Here is a 17,049-nt window from a genome sequence, read left to right as displayed (position 1 = left end):
CTATGCCTGCCCCATATGTAAGGTCCTCTTTGAGTTGTTACTGGTGCCACTTTACTGTCTTGACTGTGTCATTGGACCTGCGCCTACGCTTGCCACACTCCGTTGAAGCAGCATCAGCTCTCACAACACGCCTTGCATCCTCCTCTCTGATTGCTTCCAGTGTCACCAAAGTGCAGTCAAGCCACAATTTGTCCATCACATTTGATATAGCAGCGTCTCCCTTATTGAAAGTGGTTACTGCCATACTGGTTGCTGTGTCAATGAGGCTTTTCCCCACGAAGACCAGTTTCAGGGCATCGCGACCATATTAGAGTTCAGACATTGTCACGCCCTGGCCATAGAGAGGTTTTTATTCTCTATTTTGGTTAGGCCAGGGTGTGACTAGGGTGGGCATTCTAGTTTCTTTATTTCTATGTTGGTTTGGTTCCCAATCAGAGGTTATCGTTTGACATCCTATGATATAGGAGGTAGCATTTTCTGTGCAAACTCTCTATTAAAAAATGTATGGCCTCCATGGTTTTTGTGACTGGGTGGATCTTCACCATTTTCTAGGGCTCGCTGGTACCAGCACCAAGATGACAAGCATCTACCGTGATTAGGGATTTTGTCAGTTGACAGGGAATGGACAAGACCAGCCCAGATAGCATTCTTCTTTCCCTCTACATCACCCTCGTTATCAAGAATAGCACCCTTGTAATAGTTTTGCAGACTCTTACATTTTCTGTGCAGTGAGTTTCCCGTCACCTCACCGCCCCAAGGCGTTTCTCTGAACTCAGTTTACGAAGCGCTGTTCCCATCCTCTTGTGGGCATGATTGATGCATTCTCGTTTCCATATCTCAATGCCTGGGTAGGGATCTAATTTGACAACTGCCTTGTGTGCAGTACTGTCACCATCTGAGAGCATCTCGGTGTAACGAAAGTGGCGGCGAATGACTGATCTGGCCCACATGGCCCACATGGCCCACATGCGCTTAGCTGCATCCCGCTCCATTGCTTTGTTTTGAGCACTGTCATCTGTATGTGAATCCTTCCATTCCCTGAACTCCTCCTCACTAATTCCACGTTTCCTTTTCCTCACACATGCACAGCAGTAGGAAGACAACACCTCATAGTCTTATCACTAGACCTGTTACAATGTCTATGCACACACCTATTCCCGTAGTTGGAAGTGAATCCTCTCTTGTGCCATCAAAGGATACATGAATGTCTATGATGGCCTCCTCCTTCAGCAAATCTGCTACGTCTGGGTCTATATCTGCATATACTCTGCTAATTATCTTTGTGGCACTCTCCAATGACTGTAGCCCTCTCTGAATCTCTGCGACTAAAGTGGGAAGGGGAAAGTACTTATTATGGTGTCTGTCGACATTAGTCATAACTGCATGACTAAATAGCAGCATGTTACCCTATGTAAGCGTTAGCATATCAGCATGTATTTACTATATGTAAAGCTAATTTCTCAGTAATCACAGTAGGCTCCAGCCATAGGACACTGTAGGCCTATGTGACCGTCTCATTGTATAGTTATGGTTTCCTATCACTCCGTTTTATTCACTCTGAATACATTTGCTCGAGCAAGGAAATCTATACACAGAATGTCACCTGACAATACTGGGCTACACTCCCCTTTTATTTACCTGTCGCTCTCCTGTCATGTCTCTGATATGAGCTGAGACGCAAGGAAGGAATCCCTAGGCCGTTGCTTATTTTCTTAAGTGCTGCATAACCAAGTCCAAGTTCGAGAAGACCGACCCATCCTCACATTAATGTCAAATGCCACATCTCCCCTGGAGCACTCCTGCAGCCTGGAGGAAGTGTAAACACTGTTGTGCAGCTCAAGAGAGGCGATCAGGTTACTTGAAATTAACTACTAAAGGTTTGCCAGCTAAATACAGTAACTATAAGTTTAGCAAATAAATTATCTTCAGCTCAGGGCTCCAGCTATGCATTTGGTTTGCTAACTTGCTAGCTTGCAAGATCAAGCTTCTTGGTTACATCGTTTACAGCGTGCCTTTGAACGGGGTATGGTAGTAGGTGCCAGGTGCACCAATTTGAGTGTGTCAAGAACTGCAATGCTGCTGGGTTTCACGCTGAACAGTTTCCCTTGTATCAATTAATGGTCCACCACCCAAAGTACATCCAACCAACTTGGCACAACTGCGGGAAGCATTGGAGTCAACAAGGGCCAGCATCCCTGTGGAATGCTTTCAACGTCTTGTAGACAACATGCCCCGATGAATTGAAGGTGTTCTGAGGGCAAAAAGGGGGCAAGCCTGCGAAGAAGAACGCTGAAACAATGTTTCGCCTATGGGTCTGCAGAAGCTAGCAGGTCTAAAAATGGAAGTCAGCTATTGGTCTCCGGGGATACCAGCTAACTCCCAGAATCCTGTTCTGCTGTGATGAAAGGATCCGTGGCATGCTAACAGGAAGTTGAAATTACTTGTCAGTGAAAGGTCGCAGAGAGAGAGAGAGAGAGATCAAGACAAGGTGATGACAGCAGAGGGAGTGTAAAAAACAAGCGAGGGCAAGCGGCACAGAGAGCCGAGGGGTTGAGCTGTGGGCGTTGGGAGGGAAGAGACACAGATGGTAGAGGAAACAAAGAAGTGACATGGTAACAAGGGACTGCAGCAGTAGACAGGCCAGGTGGGTACCAGCCACTGTGAATAACACCTCTGACTTATATTAAGGGCGAGAGGGTGGGAAGAAGATGAGATTGCTGGTGTCAATATTATCAAGCTGTGCAGTGCGTGTGATTTAGTTAGCCAGCGTCTATAGGAAAGAGATGGTGTATCGTTCCCAGTTAGGGTTAAGGATGTTTTGCATTTTTGCTTTGTTTTGTGTGAGATTATACTAATTATGCATGATTGTTTTAGCGTTCCTGCCTTGACTGCAAGTCTGCATTGACTGGCCAAGCAGGGACAATAACGTAGTGTTTTGAATAATCTTTCTGTTGTCGGACTGAGTCTCAAATAGAACCCTATTCACTACTACACAGTGTGCTAGTGTTAACAAGAGCACTCAAAAAATAGAAGCCTACAATATACAACACCCCCCTTTCAGACAAACAGATCCACAGAGCCTCACGGACAAACTGATTGACCTCTTTGAGCTAACGACACAAACGAGCTTTCCCGTTCCATCAGTATCGTCTCGCTGGGTGGATGCAGAGAAGCTGACCTTGAATTAGACCCAGACGGACTCCGAGGGAGACGACCAATCGTGTGCCCATCACCAAGTGGCTTTTAAAACCACATCCAGTGGCTTTTTAAACAACAATCCATTCTGTTGGCCCACAATAGATACCTTAATCACCCAAATCAGAGGTATTTCTGAAATCGGAAGCGCTGAACTCAGTGCTGAATTGCGTCCCATTATCGGTAAGCACAGTACAGTTGGAAAGATGCATCACGTCCTCACCCTGATCTTAGTTGGTATTGTTCAGATCGTTCAAGGGTTTTATTCTGAAGACGTAAACGAGAAAGTTTACGAGTGAGAGGAATTCAAATGTATGCATTTTATAGAGGCATGTAATTACAAACATATTGGCGAACGTTATGACAAGGACAATAATTAACATGCCCCTGTGCTTTACTGTGTTCCCGTTGGCTACACAGATTCCCAAATATCCTTACTGTATAAGGGCTTCTGCTAGGATTGTAAAGTTCCAGCAACTTTCCCAAAATTACCAGGTTTTCAAGAAATCACAGTTAAACCGATTCCACAAATCAGGAGGGAATAAGCAGGACATTTCTGGAAAGGTTACCAGAAGTTAGCTACCTTAGCTTTTGCCTTACCTGACTTACTGAAACCCACAATGTCAGCTAGGCTTTTGCATGAGCAAGTCAGCGTTAGCCCTGAGTAAGCCACTGGCTCTCCCAAGACGGACAAATCACACAGCCAAGGGCTACCCACGTGACCGCAGAGGGCCAATCACATAGCCAGCCAATTGAACAGAATGTCAACAAAGTCCTCTTCGGGGATCCCCACTCTATTCAAATGGACTGGACTGTGTCACACAATGGTCTACCTTTCCTTCATGACAGTTGATAGGTGAAAGCCAAGGTGCGAAGTGGAAACCTGTCCACTCCTTTCATGTATTAGTGGTTATGAAGGACAGGAGATAAAGGAGACCGTTTTAAGAAGATTGGGGCACAGATACTGTGTGAAGGAAAAGAGACAGGAAAAGGTGGGAATCTTTAGAGTAGATACACTGGATGCAGGTGTTGATGACTGAGGAGACACTACGATTATTGTCCTAGCCTCACAGTACAGTAGCAGCCGCGTAATCGACAATAACTGAAATTAAAAATTTAAAAATATCTGAATTTTCATGAGTGTCTTAAAGTAGTTTTAGGAGCGGAGTATTCAACTTTAATTTGCAAGTAGACATAGTTTACCCAATTGTCACCACAAGGAGGCCTGACAATAAACAACAGTAACACAGTGAGCGTATTGTGTCGGGTCACATTGTGTCGGGTCACATTCTCCATGGTAACACGGTGCGACTGTCACGGCTCTGGATAAGCCACCCAGTGAGAAGCTACAGCAGGGGTTGTGGTAACACTTCTCATCATGGATTTAAAAGGATTGGTGTAAGCATTTGCTGAAGGGAGTTTCCACAATTGTCAAATGCATGCGGGAAAGTGTGAAAGCGCAGGAAAGGGTGGAGAATTGGGGCTGAGAGCTGGGAGGAGATGGGATGGCTGTGGCTGCATAGCACTGCACAGCATAAGGACACTGGGTCTATGAGGAAACTCGCTCAGAGTCGGTTGTCCCCCTGCCTCCACTGTCTTCTATTGATCCACGTGGCTCGTCAGAGGCAATTATCCACCATTACACAGAACTGTGAGAGCATCATCATATGCTCCGTGCCTCGGCTGGGTATGTCACTGAGAAAACACTTGCAGCCTTGGAACCACCCCACCCCCATCCAAATGCCCCCTACATAACTTGCATGTGCTACAATTTAATAGATCTACTTCTGCTTACGTGACAGATTCACACCGCCATTTTACAGTATGCTTGCATATGGAGTAAATTGCGCGTATATCGTAAATGTAGGGACATCTGTTTATTTGCTGGGTGAAGTGACATGGGATGGACATTAAGATAACCTCAGTTTGCTTAACACTTTTCAGACCAGGATAGTAGAACATGAACAGCACTAACCTGAGCGATGGGTAAAATCTTCTCTTTTTAATTATTGCATGGCAGATTTGGACCCTTGACTAGAAGTGCGTCATCCGGGCTAGTAGGATTTGCAGTCCTTACATTTCATCCCAAACTTGCCAACATGAATACCAAATCAATTTCAACGCCATAATTTTCACCCACAGTCATTTCTGTACCTGCCAGTTACTTCCACAATAAAACTTTTAAAAACTAAAATGTTCGTTATACAAATAGGCAGATTCTAAATCTCCATTCTATTGTTAAACCTAACGTACCTGCAAGTTTTCTGTAACTGCAAGATGCTTCCATAATGCAAAACTACATTTAAAAAAAAAATCCTAAATGTACAGTAGCGCCCAAAGTAAGTTTTATTATTTGAGATAATGTAGGCACGAGATAAGCCTTCTGACCCTGGATCTGTCTGTGTGTGTGTGTGACAAGTTATTCTGAAATAGACACAAAATCGAAATTCTAGCAACTTTCTCATGTGTATTACACAATTTTCTTCATAACGCATGTGTACATTACACAATTTTCTTACGAATTCCAATTTGTTGTCGCTAATGTTAGCTAGGTAAGTTAGGTGGCTAACATTAGCTAGGCTAGGGGTTAAGGTCAGGATTAGGGGTTAAGGTTAGCTAACATGCTAGATAAGTAGTATGTAGTTGCTAATTAGCTAAAATTGTCCATGATGTGATTCGAAGACGCAACGTTTGGGTTGGTAGACAGTGTTATCTGCACTAGAGGTCGACCAATTAGTCAGCATGGCTGATTAATTAGGGCCAATTTCCATTTTTCATAACATTCGGTAATCTACCTTTATGGACGCCGATTATGGCCGATTACATTGCAATCCACGAGGAGACTGCGTGGCAGGCTAACCACCTGTTATGAGAGTGCAGCATCAAAAGGACCTTGTGGCTGCAAGGAGCAAAGGTAAGTTGCTAGCTAGCATTAAACTTATCTTATAAAAAACAATAAATCTCCACATAATCACTAGCTAACTACACATGGTTGATGATATTACTAGTTTAACTAGCTTTTCCTGCATTGCATATAATCAATGCAGTGCCTGTTAATTTATCATCGAATCAGAGCCTACTTCAACTTCGCCAAACGGGCACATTCGGGAAAAAAAGCACAATCGTTGCACAAATGTACCTCACCATAAACATCAATGCCTTTCTTAAATTCAATACACAAGTATATATTTTTAAACCTACATATTTAGTTAAAAGAAATTAATGTTAGCAGGCAATGTTAACTAGGGAAATTGTGTCACTTCTCTTGCGTTCATTGCACGCAGAGTCAGGGTATATGCAGCAGTTTGGGCCACCTGGCTCATTGCGAACTGTGTGAAGACCATTTCTTCCTAACAAAGACCGTAATTAATTTACCAGAATTGTATATAATTATGACATAACATTGAAGGTTGTGCAATGTAACAGCAATATTTAGACTTAGGGTTGCCACCCGTTCAATAAAATACAGAACGGTTCCATAGTTTCCGGATTTTACCATATTAATGACCTAAGGCCCGTATTTCTGTGTGTTTATTATATTAGAATTAAGTCTATGATTTGATATAGCAGTCTGACTGAGTGGTGGTAGGCAGCAGCAGAATCATTAATTCTGTCCTGCACTTTACTGCGTTTTGCCAGCAGCTCGTAGTAATGCTTGAAGCCCAGCACAGCACAGCACTGTTTATGACTTCAAGACTATCAACTCCCGAGATTAGGCTGGCAATACTAAAGTGCCTACAAGAACATCCAATAGTAAAAGGTATATGAAATACAAATGGTATAGAGAGAAATAGTCGACGCGTCATAATTCCTACAACCTAACACTTCTTAACTGGGAATATTGAAGACTCGTGTTAAAAGGAACCACCAGCTTTCATATGTTCTCATGTTCTGAGCAAGGAACATAAATGTTAGCTTCTTTACATGGCACGTATTGCACTTTTACTTTCTTCTCCAACACTGTGTTTTTGCATTATTTAAACAAAGTTGAACATGTTTCATTATTTGAGACTAAATTGATTTTATTTATGTATTATATTAAGATCAAATAAAAGTGTTAATTAAGTATTGTTGTAAAAAATCTAATGAAAATCATTTTAAAAAACATTTTAATAAAAATTGGGCAGATTAATCGGTATCAGCTTTTTTTGGCCCTCAAATAATCGGTATCGGCATTTTTTTGGTCCTCCAATAATCGGCATCGGGTTTTTTCGGTCCCCCAATAATCGGCATCGGCTTTTATCTGGCCCTCCAATAATCGGTATCAGCTTTTTTTGGTCCTCCAATAATCGGTGTCGGCTTTTTTTTGGTCCTCCAACAATCGGTATCGGGGTTGTTAAATCATAATCGGTCAACCTCTAATTCGCACACCCAACCTACCTGACCAACCTCCCTCCTATCGTTTCTGTCATCAGTAATCTTAAATACGTGATTGTTCCTGTGTTGCTCAGTTGGTAGAGCACATCACGTGCAATGCCAGGGTTGAAGGTTCAATTCCCACGGGGGACCAGTATGAAAAAAAGTGAAAATGTATGCACTCACTACTGTAAGTACTTCTGGATAAGAGAGTGTCTGCTAAATGACTGAAATGTAAATAATTGAGATGGACTGTATACAAAATAGTGTATATTCCAATACTTTGTGTGCCTTTCATGAATTTCCAATAGGCCATTTGTGTCCATTTAAAATAATCTGTGATAGTGGGTTGTGTGTGCTTGCTTTAAATCGCTGGCATCAAGGCCGTTATTATGTTATCTAACCCAAGGGCCCTGCCTTATTGTCAAGCTGTCAGTGCCTTGCCAAAGCCCGGATTGAATGGGCGCTAAAACCATTTCACAGCCTTTTCCCTATAGCCTCCCTATATACACTTGTCCACATACAGACTTGTGTGTTTGCAAATAGAATGAGGCTTAGACGTTTCATTTTATAGAGGGCAGATCTTCTATAGAGGGAAACTGTGGAGAAAATGGCCTCAGGAGCAGAGCAAGAAATCACAGACTGTCTCTCAGGTTGCGACCAAAATCGTACCATTTTTGGGGTGGCAAAGCAACGTGCATTGATGTGTGTCCACAATCCATACATGTAACCTATGTTAGGGGAGACAGAGGGACACCAATTAGTCTGTGCAAATATCCATCAAGGATGGATGTAATATTTCAATTGATTCAGACCCTGGAGTGCCAGATGGGCGGGGTTTGCACTTTAGGGACTATTTCATTGGTTCCATTGCGTAAGGCAAGCTCAGTCAAGAACTGCTTTAAAGTATTATGAACAATTTGATCACAGGTCTGAATATGTACAGTGCATCTTCAAGGTGATTGACTCTGCACAGCTGTCACCAAGTACTGTATGCGTGGCGAGACTCCCAAATCCTGTCCGGAGAATTTCTGATGCTCCATTGGGATTCCTCTCCACCTCCCAGTAATTCACCACTACAGGTCTCAGACTCACTCACTCAAACTAGACCACTCACTAGTGGGAAAATAGAGTTACTTTGATTAAGGAGGGAATTGGTAGATTGGTGAAGGGGAAGCTCTTGGCAGGGAATGAAGTGACAAAGCTAGTGTAGGAAAAGCAGGCAAAGAAAGGCTGGGAGAATGGCCGTGTCCCAAATGGCACCCATTTCCCTATAAGGTGCACTACTTTTGACCTGAGCACCATGAGCACCACATAGGGAATAGGGTGCAATTTGGGATGCAGATGGCGTAAGCATTTCACTGTAAGACCTGTTGTATTCAGCACGTGACAAATCAAATTTGATGATATTCCCCTTCTGACTGGGAATGGCCTTTATTCACACAACGGCAAAGGTCTGATTGATCCAATTCACTATTATTGGAAAAAGAGTTCAAACAAATTGAAATATATAACATGTCATGCTGATGGCAGAGTCAGGATTTGGCATAAGTCCATGGCCCCATCCTGAGAACATTGCTCAATTGGTATCATGCCCCAAATAATTCAGGCCGTTCTGGACACAAAGGGGGTCCGATCTGGTACTTGATGGGTGTACCTTATAAACCACCGACTGAGTGTAAACATGGTGCTGTATCGAATCTCCGTTCAAGATTGATGGGGAGATCAGAGGCAGTCGACAACTGAGGTCTCTAATGTAAACAAAAACAAGCTCTCATTACCGCTCCATAGAGGCAGTCATGGATAGTGTAGTGGCGCTATGGGACAGGAGGAGTACAATCTATTTTGTTTTGCCAGAGGTGATGCGATACTGTATGTATACTTGGGGAAAATTACTATGGAATTGGGACGCTCCGCTGTCACTGTAGAGAATAGTTGACACCTACACAAGAAAAAAATGACTATGGGAAGATCCTCTGTCACAGACACACACTGTTGGGAATACTTGACACTCAACTGTCAGCGTGACAGACAGTAAACATTCTGCATGAGAATGACATTTCACTGAATATGCCGCATTCCTCTGAGGTAACTAGTTGTTAAAGGAGTGCAGTAGTTGATGGAGACAGTGCTCATCGGTCACCATTGTCAAGGAGATTTTCTTGAATCGTTTTGGGAATGTCTTCCACCTGGGTAACTGTGTAAAAAGTGGACAAAAATGTCCAATGAATTTCAATATAAAAGAAGAAATAGGTTTAGGCTTGAGGAAAAATTGTCTGCAAAAGAAACTAAAATGAAAAGCCTCTGGGTCGTTTGGGAAGTAAAAATCTTATCAGAGCATAATATATTTATACTGAACAAAAATATAAAACGCAACATGTTGGTCCCATGTTTCATGAGCTCAAATAAAAGATCTCAGAAATGTTTCATACACACAAAAAGCTTATTTCTCTCAAAATTTGCACAGATTTGTTTACATCCCTGTTAGTGAGCATTTCTCCTTTGCCAAGATAATCCATCCACCTGACAGGTGTGGCATGTCAAGAAGTTGATTAAACAGCATGATCATAACACAAGGTGCACCTTGTGCTGGGGACAATAAAATGCCACTGAAATGTGCAGTTATCACACAATACCAGAGATGTCTAAAGTTGAGGTAGCATGCAATTGGCATGCTGACTGCAGAAATGTCCACCAGAACTGTTGCCAGACAATTGAATGTACAATTCTCTATCATAAGCCACATCATTTTAGAGAATTTGTCTCTACGTCCAACCGGCCTCACAACCGCAGACCACGTGTAACCATGCCAGCCCAAGATCTCCACATCTGGCTTCTTCACCCGTGGGATCGTCTGAGACCAGCCACGCTGACAGCTGATGAAACTGTGGGTTTGCACAACTAAAGAATTTCTCCACAAACTGTTAGAAACCATCTCAGGGAAGGTCATCTGCAAACTCGTCGTCGTCCTCACCAGGGTCTTGACCTGACTGCAGTACGGCGTCGTAACCAACTTCAGTGGGAAAATGCTCACCTTCGATGTACCACTGGCATGCTGGAGAAGTGTGCTCTTCTCAGCTGAATCTAGGTTTCAACTGTACCGAACAGATGGCAGAGAGCGTGCATGGCGTTGTGTGGGTGAGCGGTTTGCTGATGTCAATGTTGTGAACAGTGTGCCCCATGGTGGCGGTGGGGTTATGGTATGGGCAAGCATAAGCAACAGACAAACAATTGCATTTTATTGATGGCAATTTGAATGCACAGAGATACCTTGACGAGATCCTGAGGCCCATTGTCGTGCCATTCATCTGCCGCCATCACCTCATGTTTCACCATGATAATGCACAGCCACGTCGCAAGGATCTGTACACAATTCCAGAAAGCTGAAAATGTCCCAGTTCTTCCATGGCCAGCAAACTCACCAGACATTCCATCCATTGAGCATGTTTGGAATGCTCTGGATCGATGTGTACGACAGAGTGTTCCAGTTCCTGCCAATATCCAGCAACTTCGCACATCCATTGAAGAGAAGCGGGACAACATTCCACAGGACACAATCAACAGCCTGATCAACTTTATGCGAAAGAGATGTGTTAACTGCATGAGGCCAATTATTATTATTTGACCCTGCTGGTCATCTCTGAACGTTTGAACATCTTGTACTGTTATAATCTCAACCCAGCACAGCCAGATGACTGGCCACCCCTCAGAGCCTGGTTCCTCTCTAGGTTTCTTCCTGGGTTCCAGCCTTTCTAAGGAGTTTTTCCTAGCCACCGTGCTTCTACATTGCTTGCTGTTTGGGATTTTAGGCTGGGTTTCTGTATAGCACTTTGTGACATCGGCTGACGATACAATTGGCTACTCATTCATTGCAGCAGCGCGAGTGAAAGTACGGAGAAACGCATTTTATGTTTGGCAATCGTGTTGAATAAAAAGTGTTGACAGTGCTGAAATGAAAAGCGATCATAAAAACAGCAGCTCTTTGCTGTATTCTGACAGTCTCTCTGTGGCCATGGTTTTAAAAAGAAATGAAAAAATCTTACTTTGGTTAGTGTCCAACTTTGCTACGGCCGGGGTCGTGGAAGATCTGTAGGCACTGAGCCTACAGAAATGTTTGGCGATCAACTAGGAATGCCTTGAAGATCGACCAGTCGGCGGACAAAGCCTTAACTGTAACTCAGGAAAATCTTACGCATGTTACGTTTATATATTTTTGTTCGGTGTAAATACGTCACTGAGACTCGTTATGTGATTGTGACCTACATTATCCTCCTATTGGCTAACTTAATTGCAGTGGTAATTGACTGGGAAGTGAAATCACCGGTGATAGTTAGCCTGAATGATCAGCTTATTATAGTACAGGCAGAGAGATTTCTGTGGTGGGCTGACTGTCTTTTACCTTTAAAACGAGAGGAAACAATATCTTTCTTCTCAAGCAATGTACATGCAAATGTATTTCAATTGACTAAACGTGTGTGTGCAGTGTTTCTTCTGACAAATGATAAAAATGCAGTGGGGGGGGGTCTGTGCATGCAAGAGTGCTCTTGTGTTTTTGATGGTTTGTTGGCGTGCACATGTATGCAATTTCATCTTGTATTTAGGCCTAAAAGTAAATCATATTTGCAATCTTACTTGTTTCCCCCCAGGGCACTACTTTTGTAAAAAAATATATTTAAAAAATGTAAAGGAATAAAAATCGAGTAAATATTGTAAAGTACACTCACTAAAGCGTAGCAGTGGGAAGTAGGGGTGCTGAGGGTACAGGGGGTGCTATAGCACCTGTACTTTCCACAGCTATGCTTTAGAGTGTACTTTACTGTATTTATACTTGGGATATCACTTTTGAACAGGAAAAGCTAAAAAAATAAAATGACTGGAGGACATCTTTAAAGCTTGACTTCAGTCACATCTGATGGATGCCCAACAGCAGCAAGGGCACAGCAACAGCGAGGCAGTATTTCCCACAGTAGTCAGCCAGTCACACACAAACTGTAAATTAGTATTTCCCACAGGTCACACAGAGCACAATTCCCCACACTAGAGTAGCCTGTCTGTCACTCTAGGCAAAGTGCTGCTTTGGCTTCAAGAGCTGTTGGGGCAGATCCTGGGAAGTTTTCTAAGTGGCCAAGCAGGAGCAGTGCATAATGCCAAGTCATGATTTCCTTTGAGACCTTCCCCTTGAGCTCAAGTATATTTAGTGAGACAGCTGGCGGTACTATGAGGCTCATAGCTGAGTAGTGGGCTCTTTCAAACATAAATACATATTTAAAGTGAATGATGATATGATATATTATCAGATAGTCCCTAATCATATTGCTTTGATGTTTGGACATTCTGCCCAAATAAAATGTCATTTCTCGGAATAAAAACATATGGATATACTGGAATGAGAAAGTGTTTCTTGACTGTAAAAAGCTTCCAATAAAATCTCCTATTATATGCAACAACAAAAATAGGCCACATTACACGTTATCTGCTGAAAAATGATTCCACCGAATGGTTGATATCATGTTATGACGGGCATGGGCCAGATCTTCACTAACCGTCACGTAGTCTATGAGTAGCAAAATAGGCCGGTGTCGTGACATTATGGATTCCGAATTATTCGATTGACAACTGATTGATTAAGCGACAATTACACACGTGCAATGAATGGCTACACACATTGATTGCAACAATCGCACTGACTGAACGTTAGTCAGTCTTCGATTGGGTATGAAGACCCAAAGACAAGTGGCATAAGGTAGCCTACCGCAGCAGGGACATGCGGCTTGACTGTAACCTATCATTCATCGATTTGAATAAGCGGAGAAAAACTACACGTTTTATTCAATAACATAACATTGACAAATATCAATACAGTCGTGTCGATACGGATGACAACGTGCAGAAGGCGGCGAGTGTCCGGCGCGGGTAGTAGCGTAGCACTAGCAGCATGCCCTGATTTTCCTGCCTACCATTTTCGACAGTGCACAGGCACATCACTGGTGTCCTGCCTGCTTGCTCTAATTTGGAGTTATTTTCAGCCATTCCCTCGTACGTGGTGTCAACGGCATTGTTCGACTGATACATACACACAAACACTAAGCACTGTCATCCACCCCCCAAAAAACATTATGTAGGGTAAAAAGCGCTTTCTCACCTCGGAATTTTCTCCCCATTTCTCGCTCGAGCCAAGGAGCCGCTCCAGCATTCGTTGACGTCACACGCCCCACTCTGCAGCAGAAATACAGTAGGCTTGCTCTAGAGCGGGAGGGCGCACAGGGAGAGCGAAGGAGAGAAGATAAGGCTGTTCGAGCTCCAATAAAGATTTCTGCCGGCCGAAATCTAGAAGATGAAAGGCATCCCTCTACCTGTGTGATTCCCAAGGAGCTTTCATTCCTGTGAGCACAGGACAGAAAAACACTGGATCGTTCCCTGGAGAACGAGGCCTTCAGATGACTGCATGCGTAACAGAGAACATTTCTACAAACTAATCATTTTAAAAAAATCATGTCCAAGTAGGGCTAGTTACTGCAACTGCATGTACCAGTGATAATGACCACCTGTCATGTCATCTATAATGTGTCCCACACTTTATTTCCAACCAATCAATCAGTAATAAATGCATCAATCAATGAGATTCTCTTGTCAATAAAAAAATAGTGCCCTTATAAACGGGTAGGTAACATCCCAGGCTAATCCACTATAAAAATCAGCAGCTAATGCAAGAGGACTAGGAGTCCTTGTACGGAGATGAGGTGAGGGTGTGTGTGTGTGTGTGTGTGTGTGTGTGTGTGTGTGTGTGTGTGTGTGTGTGTGTGTGTGCAGAGGTGTCATGCTCATAGGGGACACAGGGCGACGTGCCCCCTCAGATGTCCTGATAACAAAAAATAGAATAATGATTATGGCTCTAGATTGCAGGAAAAGGTGTTCTCACCTTTGCAAAATTCTCAAACTTTTCGACCGGGTGCCTAGTGTATGTGTGTGTGTTGTGCATGCGTGTGTATCTGCCTGTCTGTCACTGTGTGCAAGTGGCCCATTAGCAAATTGCTACACGGATAGGGAGGGTGACAAACAGGAAACTGTAAAAGCAAAGGGCAATGGAGAAGTTAAACTATTTCAATATAGCCTACACATTTTTTTTTGTTATCTACAAGCCCAATCCAATTGTCTATCAAGATAGAGGAAATTCTCAAGGATTAATCCTCTGCTACCCTTCTTGTCATTTCTCATCATTACTATCATTTTCCTTTAGATATCGAAAAAAAGCTCTAATGCTGGGTGGCATTCAATAGTGTACATTAGTGTAATGTAATGTAAACAAGCGTTACTCAGGTAGTCCCTTCCTGTTTCAGTCTGTTTTATTCCATGTGGTGCCTAGTGAATGCAACCCTGGTGTTTAATGTTCCCAATACAGGTTCAGCCAGGACACAGTGTGCAATACAATACGTGGATGATACTGCAGGTGCTGCCTGTCAGTGTACAGTCTGTTTTGATTAGGGGGGATAAAGTACCACCTTGTGGCCAAATGAGAAGACTGCACTTCATAATTCTCCACATTAAGGGGCAACACCACCACTTTTCAACCTCATTTTCATTATATCCAGCACAATACCAGTGTCAATATGTGAAAACGGTGCATTTCTGTTTTGTAAAAAAAAAAAAAAGTTCTACCTGATGATATCTTCAAAAGTTTACATTTCAAAAATGGATTCTCCAATAATGAGATTTGCTGTGACTGTGAGCAAGAAAAGATCCTCCCTTGGGCTAGAAACTGGATGAAGGGTTTGAAAATCACTGTTTTAAAAGAAATCCTACCTTGTGATGTCACAGAGAAGCATTTTTTTAGTACCTTTCTTTATAACAACAGATCATAGAAAGACTCTGTTTCCACATAAGAGACACTGGTTTGGTGCTGGAGAATTTGAATATGAGGTTGACAGTCAAAAACACCGCCTGGAGAGCCCTTCAGAGATCGGTCCTATTCAGGAATGAAATGGAAGCAAATGGGCTGAAACATTGCAAAACATTTTGCCACGCTGTACACCAATTAATATTATCTTGTGCACTCAAAAATACATACTTTAGGGGATTTTAATGGTATATTGTATGTCCCGATACAAATCAAACACTGTATTTCTCAAGGATGTCCTATGCACTATGTATGGAATAGGGTGGCATTTAAGATGCATCCAAGAAGAGAATCCTGGTGGTGTTCAAGTGGCAGTTAGCCAGAAGATTCTGACCTTACCGTTACGCTTGTTTACACTGAGCTGCACTGTGGTCGGAACGCCATCATGGTTAGATTAAGAAACTGTGGAGCCGGCGCGACATCAAAGCAGGGATGGGATAGGCCACTGTAATCCAAATTGTACCTTTATTCAAACTGATACATCGAGAAGATTGAAATACTGCTAGTTTTTCCAGAAAACTGTCCTTTTTTTTGTCCTCATGCTAGCTAGCAGTAGCCACCGCAGCCATTATGGAATGGCAGTGTCAGCCAATCAGCTCTTTTGTTGTTCAATGCAACATGCCATTCCATAACACATCCTTGTTGGTGTTAGAATAAAACCTTAATTGATTGGATTAAATTAAGATGATACTGTACCAAAGTTCCAAGACGATGACATCAAAGTACTGTGACAGATTTACATCAGACACTTCCCCCATCCCGTTCCTTTCATTCAGTTTTTTTTTTATTAGAAGTGACGGCCCCATTGGCTGCTGTGTAATAGTCGGGCTGTGAACCTTTATTGTCTCTTGACTGGCTGATTGAGACATGCTGTGCTTTGGTCTGCTTTCATCATTGAGCAAACACCCTCCGCTGGTGTAGATATTATTAACATCCGTTTGCATAGCAACCATAATAATAAATAATATATGCCATAACACATGCTTGACATTTCAATACAATAAAGTCGTTTTTGTTCTCTTCCCAAGAGTGTATTTTAATGCTGGTTGGCCGTGAGAATGGAGGAAGGAAAAATGTCAAGAGTGAGATTTGGAGTCAACCTCTCGTCTAGCCTTTTCTTTGTACCTCGGCAAGGAAATGCATGTGATTCAAAAGACCTTGAATGACAGAGGACGTTGAATGATGCCAGCGCATGTCACAGACAATACAGTACAGTACAGATAATAAGATACACGCAGATCCGGAAAAGGGCACAGAACATTTCAGAGACAGTGTCTATGCCCCAAATGGCACCTTATTCCCTACATAGCGTACTACTTTTGGTCCAGAGCCCATGAGGAATAGGAAAAGGTACCATCTGAGACGGAACTAGTATTCAGCATACTATTATTGCTCCCAAATGCAGTGATGACCTCAGTGAAGAATCTCTTTTCGATCATATTGGGCTGTGTGACTGTGTCATTACCAACATGAAGACAATAGAAATAGAAAAAAAAACACACACAGTTCCTTGCGAAAGTATTGATCCCCCTTGGCATTTTACCTATTTTGTTGCCTTACAACCTGGAATTAAAATATATTTTTTTGGGGGGGGGGGTTGTATA

The 17,049-nt window shown here is 42.7% G+C and overlaps 1 protein-coding gene across 2 annotated transcripts in view; it reads right to left on the bottom strand.

The window, feature by feature from the left end:
• Positions 1-14,098, bottom strand: part of LOC109894785 (F-box only protein 41) — a 109,695-nt gene extending 95,597 nt beyond the window's left edge. Inside the window, exon 1 of one of the 2 annotated variants that reach the window (XM_031828490.1) lies at positions 13,694-14,098. The gene's annotated coding sequence lies outside the window, so the exon portion shown is untranslated. The remainder of the gene's footprint in view (positions 1-13,693) is intronic. The other variant, XM_031828489.1, reaches the window with a different exon arrangement.
• Positions 14,099-17,049: the final 2,951 nt, after the last annotated feature.

This window comes from Oncorhynchus kisutch, linkage group LG7 (genome assembly GCF_002021735.2).
Source record: "Oncorhynchus kisutch isolate 150728-3 linkage group LG7, Okis_V2, whole genome shotgun sequence".
Classification (NCBI taxonomy): Eukaryota; Metazoa; Chordata; class Actinopteri; order Salmoniformes; family Salmonidae; genus Oncorhynchus; species Oncorhynchus kisutch.
The sequence above is the reverse complement of the archived record's forward strand: the minus strand, read 5'-3'. Positions and strand labels throughout refer to the sequence as shown.